This window comes from Lycorma delicatula, chromosome 10 (assembly GCF_047948215.1).
Source record: "Lycorma delicatula isolate Av1 chromosome 10, ASM4794821v1, whole genome shotgun sequence".
Lineage (NCBI taxonomy): Eukaryota > Metazoa > Arthropoda > Insecta > Hemiptera > Fulgoridae > Lycorma > Lycorma delicatula.
In genome coordinates this window covers 498,509-511,450 of record NC_134464.1, presented here as the reverse complement: position 1 = coordinate 511,450, position 12,942 = coordinate 498,509, and the positions used below count along the sequence as shown (strand labels likewise).

At 29.7% G+C, this 12,942-nt stretch overlaps 1 pseudogene; it reads right to left on the bottom strand.

The window, feature by feature from the left end:
* Positions 1-25: 25 nt before the first annotated feature.
* Positions 26-12,942, bottom strand: part of LOC142331639 (prefoldin subunit 5-like) — a 38,227-nt pseudogene continuing 25,310 nt past the window's right edge.

Below are 12,942 nucleotides of genomic sequence, written 5' to 3'. Positions count from 1 at the left end.
ATAAAATTACTCATTTTTTTTTTAATTTCTGAAGCCTTGGTTTATTTATACAAAAAATAATAATTTCACAATAAAATTCATCATAAATTATCCCCACTCCAAAAAATGAAATCTTGAGTAACTGTTTTCTTGTATAATTTATTTTTTCGCAGTAAATAACCAATACAGGAAGCTATTGCAACTTTGTTGCCACACCTTTTACTTTAACTCTAATTTTAGAATGTTCATATCTGATAATTAAAAAGTTACTCGTTTAACGTAATTTATAACTACTACTTATTTATTAATAAATAATTTATATTATTATTCCTTTTCTTTATTTAATTTATTTACTTATTATTTTATTTATATTTCTTCTTCCATGTTAATTGTTTAACAATCCAAATGAACACCTAGTTTTACTTTTTTATTTTCCTAATGTGTACGTTGCAATCAACAAAAAAAAATTCAGTTAGTGAACAATAAGCAATCTCCCCTCCCCACGGACCAATGAGGTAAGGATGATATTTGACATGTAAATGAAGTGTATGTAATCTTTTACAGATTCTGGCCGATAATTCCTTAGACGTGGGGTTAATTGAACCCCAACCACCAAAGTACCGTTGTCCCAGTGGAGGATCCCTTTGGAATTCCTCATTTGAGGCGTAGCGTCAAGACCGAAGTCGCAGTGAGAGAATCTCATGAGGTCCCCTCATTAAAGGCATGGCGACTATTTAAAGACCGAGTCCCGGCTGTCTGGGAGAAACGTCAGTTCTCAACTAGGCAGTTTGAGGCGATAGCACCCCCTGGAGACGTGTTCATGCTTGGTTTCGGATCTGGCTGCAGGGGGAGGATAAAACTGATGAACTCAAAAAACCACCAAGTACAACGGCAAACTTTCTGCATGTTTCTAAAACATAGAAATTATATACTTAACACTAATTACATTAATTTTAGTTTCAATTTTAAAATAAATTTTTTTCCTTAATACTTTGTATTTTGTTCCACATTTGGTACTTAGCCCAATGGGCTAGTCTAGTGGTTAACTTGTCACAAATCAGTTGTTTAACTGTAGCTTTTCAAAGTCAAAGGTTCTGAGATTCAAATAACACTGAAAGTTAGTTGCTTGTATACGGATTTGAATATCAGACAGCGGATTCTGGTGTACCCTGATGGTTCTTTCTTTTTCCTGTTTAACCTCCAGGAATTACCGTTCAGATATTACTTCAGAGGATGATATGTATAAGTGTAAATGAAGTGTAGTCTTGTACAGTCTCAGTTCAACCATTCCCAAGATAATTGAAACCCAACACCAAAGAACACCAGTATCCATGATTTAGTATTCAAATCCATATAAAACTACCTGCCTTTACTAGGACTTGAACACTGGAAGTCTCGACTTCCAAATCAGCTGATTTGAGAAGACGCATTCACCACTAGACCAACCCAGTGGGTTGTACTCTGATGGTTAGATTCAATTAACCACACACCTCAGGAATGGTCAGATGTTCCCAAGGAATACAAAACTACATCTCATTCTCACCTCACTGGACCATGGGAAGATTGCTTATTGCTCACTAATTGATGCAAAAAACACATTTGGAAAAAAAGTATTAGTACTTCACAAAGATTGTTGCCTTAACAGAATGTTTTGTGAAAATTAAATTTAAAATAATGGAAAAATATGTTTAACATCTCAGATCATTAATACAAAATAAATTAACTTCCTGCAATTAAAACTTTAGAAGTTAATGAAATTATTAATTTCAATACCATAATTTGAATATATACAGAGCATTTGTAAAGTTGCTGTGAGTACACTTTAGAATTAAATGATGCATTCTGTCTTTTGGTGTTAGGAATGGAATTCAAGGACAGCAGGAGAATTCTAATCACCCTACAAATTGCAGAACCTGGAAAAAAGCCCCTTGCTGCTTAATCTTTCTTTTATCGAGCGGATAATTATTTATTTAAAGGTGATTATGTTTATTTTGTTTTATTTATGGATGGTATTGTTTGCTGCGTTCCAATCCTTCAGACCAGGGAGTGGGGCTTAGGTTGGTGCTCTGTGTTTCTCAGCAATAAACCAATACATCAGTTGTTAAGTTGTGATTGAACATGCTTCGTTTTGTTTATCTTAATCAATAGTTATGAAAAATATAATGCTTCTTTTGGAAGACATGATCTTTAACTGATTTAGTGAAGCACAAGTTTTCGGAAAAGTTTCCAAACACTCCCATTTCTTTCTACAATGCAGTTCAACTCTCATCAAAAGATTCCAGGCAATAGGCTATGTTGTAGATGCTGGCCCAAACTGGAAAATCACCTAAATTAAATGAACAGAAGCTGCTTGATATTTCAAATGCTGTGGCTAAAAGTTCCTCAAAGTCAACACGTAAGTTAGCACAGCAGTAAGATATCGGACTTGCTACCGCACATAAATCTTAAAGAAAAGAACTGAAACTATTCCCCCATAAAGAAATGTGTGTTTAAGAACTGAAACTTACAGATTATGCCAAAAGACTAAATTATTGTCAACATTTTAAACATTTTATTGATCAAAATTCCATAGGTATCTTTGACATTATATTTTTAACAGATGAAGCACGGTTTCATCTGGAAGGGTAAATTAATTTAAAAAATACACAACTGTGGTCAACAATTAACTGTCATGAATTACGAGAAAAATCTTTACACAAAACAAAAATTGGAGTCTGGGTTGGTGTGAGAAATTGTGGGTCCAATCTTTTAGAAAATACAGTTTTTACTAGTATTTTCTTTTCTGTTTTTTATTTAGCATAATTTCTTGGGAGTAAGCAATTTAAATTTATTTTTATTGCTATCAAGTATTTGCATGTTTTCTATACTTGAAAGTGTATTACAATTCCTATGCGAGAGCATAATTAGATTTTTGTTCATTATAAATATATTCAACTAGATAAATAGGCTAGATTTTTATAGGGCTAGTATTGATAAACTATTACAGTACACAAAATTTAACAGAACGGTGTTTAAATCATCTGGAAATTCTCTCAAAAAGAACTCAGCACAAAATAAATGAATAATAAAAACAAAGAAAGATAGGAATCAGTAGCACAGACGTCTATCAATCAATAGTACCATGTCATTAACATAATTTGAGATATATTTTTTAAAAGTAGTAATTAATTTTTTTACTTTAGAAAACTATAAGGTCTAAATACTTTATTGCAAAATGTTTATTTCCTTCTGCAGTCTAGATTAACCAAAATCCAGATTACCAATATTTTTAATTATATGATTATCATAAAATCTACTTGAGAAACTTCTAAATTACTTTTAGATAAGCTAAAAGCTAGATATTAAAGATATTAAAGCTAGATATTACTTTTAGATTTGTTCAATGTGCACTCAGTTCACAGATATACTAATACCTCTAAGTTTATTATATATAAAAAGAAACTGCTACAAAACCGCATTGAACCAATCCAGACAGAAAACCTTTAATCTGCCTTCACGTTAACGATTAACTTTTATAGACATAACAAAAGAAATATTTTATGATAGCGATTCAAATCATCAAATCTAATGAAAAACCCTAAAACTTTATTAAATATAAATAAAAAAATGTTTATATCACAAAGGTTTGCATTCAGTCAATCAACTTACATTAGTTAGTAAAATACAGTATAACTAACAAACAAATAAAAACATTTATTTTATTAACAAAATAAAGAAATAAACTTTATTAAGTTCTTAATTACAAAACAGCCTTGAAATGCAAAGAAAATTACAACAGAACCGTGTTTTTATACAACAATTTAATGTTTTAATTAAAGTAAATTTTATTACTGATTATATGCATAGACTTATACATACATACATGCATATGTTTCTAGATTTATATAATAATTAAAGTTGATTGCAGCCTCCAGAAGCTAAAGTGGGAGGGTAGGTTTCGATGAGAAAGTGTATGTTTAAAAAAGTTTTATGTCTGTATATAGCAAGCAATTCCACCAAGCAATCTATGAATAGACAAAGACAAGGACGGAGGAGAGGAGTTAAAAAAAAAGAAGAGGTTAAGAAATAAGATGGACTAATAAGTTTTATGATGTACAACAGATGAGCAGGAGGTGTATAAAAAAAAACAAACCCAACAGGATGAAGTATGATGGAATTTAGAAAAACAAAGTAAAAGAAATAAATAGAAAAAATAAAATATAGAAAATAATTAGCCATAAAATACGTAGTTTTTTTTATTTATTTTTAATAACCAAACCATAATTTATTTTTCTAACTTTAAATTACATACTAATTACTATAATATTAGAAAAATAATGAAATAATAATAATAACAAAACTGTCATTAATTTGTAATCAATCTTTTTCAGTAAAACGTATCATAGAGTATAATGATATGGTAATATTAATGTATTAACTACCATCTAACTCATACAAAATCAACAAGGCAGAAATAAATTTTGAGAATTTAAAATTTTTTAACTGCTCCTCAGATTAAACTCTCATATTTCATGGATAAGTCTCCCATTTGAAGAAGAGCAGCAACATATGGTCTGGCAATTAATGAGACAAGTCTTGGAAAAAATAAAACAATCAATTATCTCCATTTTATTCAAAATACTATCCCCAACAAGCATCAATCACTGGTATTACATATCAATGATCAAACTACCTATGTAACTCATTTATCTGATAAAGCCTTAAGCCTTAATGTGAATTTCCATTGGATATTTCAAAATCACTAAATAAAACATAAGATATTTAATTTCAATAATAACTTTAATTTTGAATAGAATATATTCACAGTAAAATAAATCTATAGAATAGGGTGCCTGATTGAACAAAGATATTTTCAGGACAAAACAACCTAGATAATTACTGACTGATGAGTTAATGTTTATTGGGAAAAAGGAATCGATAATCTCTCGTGCTAGATACCTTTGTAACAGTTGTTAGTACCCTTCAAATCAAGGTTTTACCATGGTTACCCTTGATCTACCCAGGCAAATGCTTTGAGGTAGTTCCTTTTTTCATCTGTGGAGTAGCATATCAACCTAATTCTGATGTTATCTATATAATATATTATGTACCCATCAGAATAAATAAAAAACTTATTTACATATTTCTATTTACTGCCTTTAATTTTGTGGCAATTAAAAAAAAAAATTTAATTAAGCGTAGGTATTTTTAGTTTTTGTTAAAAGTTATCATCAGCTTTTTAAAAAGTTTATTGTGTATGTTTTAGTTTTATTTAAAATATACAAAGTCTACAAACAATGATGCTTCTTTGAAAAAGTTATCCGCTCTTCTTAAAAGACAAAAGGTGAAAAATCAATGTCTTGATTCTTAAAGAAGACAGAAAAACAACAAAAATAGACTCCTACTAGAATAGGCTTTGTAATATAAGATAGGTAAGATAAGATACTTTTTTTATCTAGTATTTCACCAAATTTTATTGAATTTTCTTATGAAAATAATTTGAACATTAGAATGAGGTTAGGGAATACAAGTTATAAGAACGTACCAATAACTAATGATGAGGCCAAATTAACATAATGATCTCAGTGATGGAATGGAAAGTATCCTTGCCTTTCATGTAAGAAGTTTTGGATTCAAATCCTGGTCAAGAATTCATAGAATTGTCATTATTGCTCCTAGCTATTATTTGATATCAGTTTTCTGTTACTGCAATAAATTAATAAATATCAACAAATTGTCTAAGTAAAAAATGTTTTATTTAAAAATATTTCATTTCTATAATATATGCACTTAAAAAATAATCGATTGGTAGGTACATATATTGGTAGGTCTATTGGTAGCTTACAATATAGTTTACTGATGCCCCTTTGTAAGGTGATAGGAGAGGAGATCCCTACTTTAAATCAAAATTGGCCTCATTTCTGAGGAAACCCTATTTAAAAAAAAATGAGTTAAAAAGTGATTCAAGTGGCTTATTTGTATATAAACAACCACTTCAGCGGTAGAAGTCAAATAGGGAGCATTTCAGTTTCATAATGAAAAGATCTCGGGTTCAAGTCTTCATGTCAGTTTTTTAACTTTTATTTTTTTTCTTGCATGTATACAAGGTTCGGCTGATAAATTTTGCACATATATGCGTAGGATGGGAATGAAAAGAGGTACTGGAGTGAGATAAAAAATGAATAGAAGTATAATACCTTAGCTACAAAATATAATATTTATTTTTCAATATAATCCCAGTTTACATAGATACATTTTGTCCAATGGTTGACAAGTTTTTGCATTCCATCACTGAAAAATTCTTGCAGTCTTTCTCGGATCCAAGAGTGGCCACAGCTTCCTTGAGCTCATCATCGGTGGTGAATTACTTTTGAGAAGAGGAAAGAAGTGGAAGTCGCATGGAGCCAAATCCAGTGAGTATGGTGGGCAGAATAGACTCAAACTTGCAGAGTGCCATCAGAGAGTTTGTGTGGTAACCACTGTGCACAAATTTTAAGGTAACCCAGTTACTTGATAAAATGGCCAACTCATTCTTTAGATATGCCTAACTGAATAGCAATGCATTGCTGAGTGATTCGCCAGTAACTTTGAAACAAATCGTTCACCTCCTTTCAATGTTTCTGGTCAGTCACAGAAACTGGTCGTCCGCTGTGAGGTGTGTTCTCAATTGTTGATTTACCAGCTTCACATTTGTGAAATTTCAACACTCACCTATTCACACCTATCAACAGTTTCACTACTGTAAACAGTTTTTAAACGATGAAACATATTTGTAGGATTTACATTTTCTGCTCTTAAAAATTTTATCACTGCACGCTGTTTTAACCGTGTTGACATATTAGCCGTACTTGACTCCATTTTAACAACTACTGAAAACAAACCAGTAAACGGATTTCAATGCATTATCGCAGGTTTGTAGAGGGGGATTTTAGCTATCATGCCCAACTCGATAGTACCTTTTGTTTCCATGTAGCACACCTGTGTGCAAAATTTATCAGCCGAGCCTCATACATTTAACACAGACTTTTTATTATATAGTATTTATTATAAAAATATTTATAAACATCTGTAAAAACTGCACTAGTTAATTATTTTATTTGAATATTACAATCAATAACCTAAAAATCTTTATGAAGATGTAATGGAGATATGCACATAAAGAATGAAGGAATAAATAGACAACAAACAGATTTCATTTTATAAAACAAAAAAACAAATTTAAACAACAGTTTATTTCAATTTTCAGTATCACTGTTACAATCAGTAGATTGATCAATATAAAAAACAAATATAAAGAGCAAAACATAAATATTTTTGATTGTAACATGCAAGATGAAAATTATAACAGATTTATATATTTACATTTTTTGAAGTTTTATAAAACAAAATCTGTTTGTTAGGTTAAAAAATAATTGTTATACTCAAAAAAATAACAAGCAAACATTAAATTCATAGAATTTTTTTCCAGATTCTTATAAATACTGTTGTTATTATAAATACTATACAATAAAAAATCATCTGCATTAATAAATAGTAAGAAAAAAATTGAAGTAAAAGCGAAAACTTAAACCTAAGACCTTTCAGTTATGAGACTGTAACACTCACCACGGCTGCTTAGGTGAAATGAAACCAAAAAAGATACTTGAACTACTTAAAATCTTTACATAGAAACTGGGTTAAGTTGGAAACTGCCATTTTGGATTTAAAGTAAGGATATTCTCTCCACCCTGAAAACAAGTAAAAATTCACCATCTCTGAACTTTCTGAATAATTCCCACAAATTTCTCGTATGGTTTTGTATGCGACTGTCAATTAGGTCACTGTCACTAATTACGTTACCGGAAGTTCTGTGCTCAGTGGGTTCTAAAAATGCTTAAAGAAATCCATATAACTAAATGAATGGGCTCTGCCTTAGATCCGTTGTAAACTGATTCCTTGTCCTTAAGTTACATAGTAAACACTTATAATGGAATCACCTGAAGAACCTTCTACACAAAACAAAAAATTAATGATTGAAATTAACCCATTTTATGAAGAACAAGTCCTGAACTTATAAAAAAGAAAAGAAATATGTATAAGTTGAATTGAGAAGGTCCATATTTATGATCAACTAAAAACAATTGTTACATCAATTTAAGCTCTATTTTTTGTTTTCTTTTACTTATATCCTTTATAGTTACAGTATTTTAACTATTTCCTTGGGTATCAGGAATAAGAAAGAAATTTGAAAATTTATATGATTTCTAGATGTTAAGATGAGTTGCACAGTTGTTCTTACTACTGATACATCAATATTCTACTAAAAATCAATTCAATCCTAACTATTTCATTGGTTATTTAATTATTACGTTACTACTATTTATACAACTATGCAGAAAAAAAAGTCAAGTTCAGCAGAACAGGTAGTTTGAATAGTATATTAAATGAAGAAATTTATTACAAAATTGATAAGTGACCTAGAAATACAAGGGCAGTTCAAAAAGTAACCTGTGTTGTAGCATAGCGCAAGTAGTAGTGTTAGTGGCACCACCATTGACACATCAGCATACTCTCTGAATCCCTCACCTACCTTTCAAACTGCGTCAGTGAGCTGTGTACTCCCATAAGATTTCTTTAAGCACAAAATGTTTTGGCAGCAGACATCCATCATAAGTTGTGTACTGTGTATGGCCCAAACAATATGAGTGACGGTGTAGTATGGTAGTGGGTCTGATTTTTTTAAAAATGGAAGGACAAATATCCATGAAAAACAGAAGAGTGGTAGGCCTTCTTTTGTGAGTGATGATCTTGTCAGTGAAATCGACAAAAAAGAGCATGAAAATCTAAGATTCACCACCTCTGAACATTCCGAACAATTTCTGTAAATTTCTCGTACGGTTTTGTATGAGACTGTCACTGATAAATTGGCTGCCCGAAGTTCTGTGCTCGGTGGGTTCCAAAAATGCTCAAAGGGATCAATAGAACTAAATGAACTTAGTTGGCCTACGTGAATGCAGAAATGAAACAACAGCTGATGGCCTGGGGCCATACCAATTTTCCATGCAAGCCAAAGAAAGTCTGCCAAACTTTGTCAGCAAGGAAGGTTATGGGTACAGTTTTTTGGGATGCCAAGGGAGTTCTTCTAGTCGAATTTATGAACATGGACAACGATTACTTCAGCAGTCTACTGTGAAACTGTAGACTGTCATTCGGCTTGTTTTTTTGAATGATAATGCTCATCGTCAGAGTGCTTGAAGAACTCAAGAACTTTTGAATCAATTTCAATGGTACATTTTTGATCTTCTCTCTTACAACTGACATGGCACCAAGCAATTTTCATCTCTTCACTCGTATGAAGAAATAGCCTGCATCGTAGCACTTTGATTATGATGAGAAACTTCAAAATGCTGTGAAAGGATGGCTAGTTACCCAGTGGCTGAACTTTATGAAGAAGATATTTGTAAATTGGTGAGGCGACTATGTTGAAAAATAGTTAAAAGCTGTATATAATAAAATATTTTTATCTATACATGTTTTTTATTTATAGCCAAATGGAGGTTACTTTCCAAACCGCCCTTGTATTAAGTAACAAATGAAACAGTTTTAGCAAGGGTAAATGAGATTATAAACTAACAAACTGAAAAAGAAAAACTAACTCTTTGAGATAGATGCATATTAAATGAAAATGGTATTAAAAGGAAAACTTAACATTAAAAAATGTCAATATAAAAAGATCCACAAGATCTAGATAGAAATGAAAAAGCACCCGAAACTAAAAAAACAAAATGAAATGAAGAGAGAGAACTTTAATTTTTATTTTAATTACTAAATTTATTATCTTATACAATAGCAGAATAATTCAAAATTTAATACACCTAATGTTTTAAAACAATTCAATTAATTTTATTACTATTTTACTTTATCCATGAAAAAGTCATTTGTAGTAAGTCATTGTAAGTAAATCCTGACATTTTTACTTACAATGACTAAAAAACAATTTTACCACATCAAAAGAAAACAAGTTTTTTTTTATATACTATGAAAGAATCCTAAAAAGAATATAAAAAAAAAAATAATTCTACTTAAGAAACATACATGGTTTTTCCATAACACGTTCCTTTCAGAATATCAAAAAACTAGACTGTTTGTACAAACTTAATATCAAAGGTGAATTCCTTAAAAGTACTAAGCAATGTGATACAACATGTAAAAAACCAATAAACATCCTCAATATAGTCAGTAAAACAAACAGATACACATGTACAAAAATTCTACATAAGTTTTTCAGTTTTTAACATATAACAGAACTAAATTTAAATTCTATAATATACATTTAAAAAGTTATTCAATCTGTATAATAGTTGTATGCATTCATTCATTCATAGTGTTCTGCCATTACAGCAGGTTCTGTCACAGCTGCTGCTCACCACCTTGTTCTATCCTTTGCTAACCTCTTTGTTTCTGCATATTTTCCCTTTTCCATAATCCCACCCATCATTGAAATTATTTACAAAAACCATTTCAAGAATTAAGGGGAAGATCCGCCACGATTGAAATACAGACTAAACTTTATATCAATATATAACCGGAAACATTTAGTTTACTGGCATTATCAGTAATTTTGTATTTTTAACAAAAAAATTTATTTCTCCAGAACTGTTATATATCAAGCTGGAATTTTGTTCACTGTACATTTTATACAAAAAATATTTTTAATGTGATATTAGCCTGAAGTTAGTACACAAGGTAAATACAAACACAGTTTTAAATAATTATTTTGGTTACTCTATACTTACAATCCCAGACTAAATTTTTTTTTTTAAATACAATTAAATTTGTTCTCTTTTTAAAATGACTGAGTGTTATGACCACTGTTATTTGCTCAAGAAAACTTGGATTTCAAATCTCACTGGTATACTTTGGATTAATTATGTCCTATAATGAATTTTTTATGTTACTTGACGACAATTCTTCATCCTATAATGAAAACTCAATGAATAAAATAGTACTAATTAAAAAATGTTAAACTCCCTGAATTTCTTGCATCCCATAAATATGTGCTCAATTACTTTTACTGACACCTCCTGAATGGTGAATGTGTTATATCTGGTATCTTCATGTATTTATCTTAAAATTATTTCCTATCTTAATATTTTAAGGGCTTTAATTATGTCTATTTTTAAAATTATAATTGTGTATTTTTGTATACTGCTCTAATCAAGATTTTACCACAGTTTCCTGCGATATGTCCCAGCAAATCCTTGAGCAGCCCCCTTTTTTTACAACTGTAATAACATATCCACCCATTTCTGATGTGATTTACATAATGTATTATTATGTATCGACCAGAATAAAATATTCATTTTATTTAATTAAACCAACACCTGATATAAATAAAAATATCTTATATAAGAATGAAGAGGTCACATAAATACAAATTTAACATTCCCAAACTTATTATAGCAGAAATAAAACTAAATTCAAAGAATCTGGTTTATCCAATTCTTTTTCAAAAGTGTACACATGGAAAAATTCAAAATACTCATTAGCAATTCAATAGTAAATTACAAATTTCAAAATCAGAGAATGTTTTTATAGGTAACAAAACTTTTAGAGCTGAGAGTTTATGACAGGTGTGTCATGTTTCAATAAAGGAAGCGTAAGTAATTACAAGGTACTGTAGAGACAGAGCTAAAACCTGGATAGTCATTTATGGTAATGATTGTGTAGTGACTAAATGCTGAAGAAAAAGAAATTGGATTACAAAAAAACCACAGAGAGGAAATTATGCAGAAGTAAACTAAAAGTATATTATTATTATTATTATATTCCTATGTAATAAATATAATCATGTACAATAACTTATATGTATGACTATGATTGTGGAAAATTAATGTTTTCATTAATTGCTTTTATTTTATGAAATTTATTAAAATTCATATTTTTAGGATATTAAGAATATCCTACAGTGTATGTAAAATCTGAAGGTGGGTCCTCCCTATAAGGTGTCTCTACTTGCCTCGCCAACACTACTCTTATAACCTGCATGCAGAACACTTACTACCAGCTGCTACAAAAGTAAGCCCTCCAATGATATTGCTTCATTGATATTTTTTATTAGTGTTTATCCTACCATTCATTTCTTTTTGCTATTATTTATTTAAATTTCTCATTTAATTATTTCATCTGTTATGTATTTATTCTACTGTATTAATTTATTTATTTGAGCTACTATATATTATATTAGTAATATAATACTCGGTAGTATTCATAGTTTTTTTATAATAAATTTAATAATGATTATAATTATATTACTTTTACTAACATTTCTTTAACACTATTTATTTATGTATTTTTTTGTACAATTTAATGTTTTCAGTTTATAGTTTTGTATGCCTACAAATCTCAAAAGAATATTAGTTACTGGTGCGTATATACTATTTAGAAATAATTTTTATAAATAACTATGCCCTGTCAAAGGAAATCATAACTATTATGGCCTATAATAAATAAATAACTCATTTCATACACTTTTGTATTACATTTGTTTCTGTTTCACTTTTGTTTCTGTTTATTTATGACAAAATCTTATTTAAGAAAAAAAACCATATACTATCAAGAAATAAATAAATAACTTTATAATATACATCTTGAACAAAAGATTAATCATGGATATGTTGCAAGTGATTGCAAATTAATGGATGTGACTTTTGGAATACACTACTTTGGCTGCTGTTATGAGAAGTCGCTAAGTGATGTTAAGCGAAGTGGAGGGGATGCCACCGTGCACTACTGACCTCCCTTCAGATATTACATACACTATAATAATCTCAAAAATGACTACAGATAATTTGATACTATTTTTATGTATTATTGGTAGTAAGTGCAACACGACGATTTTTTGATTAAACTATATCTAAAAATTTTATAAAATATTAAAAATTATTAAATCTTTGAACAAGCTGTATAAAAAAAAAATTATTTATACTAATATTTTCAAATCTT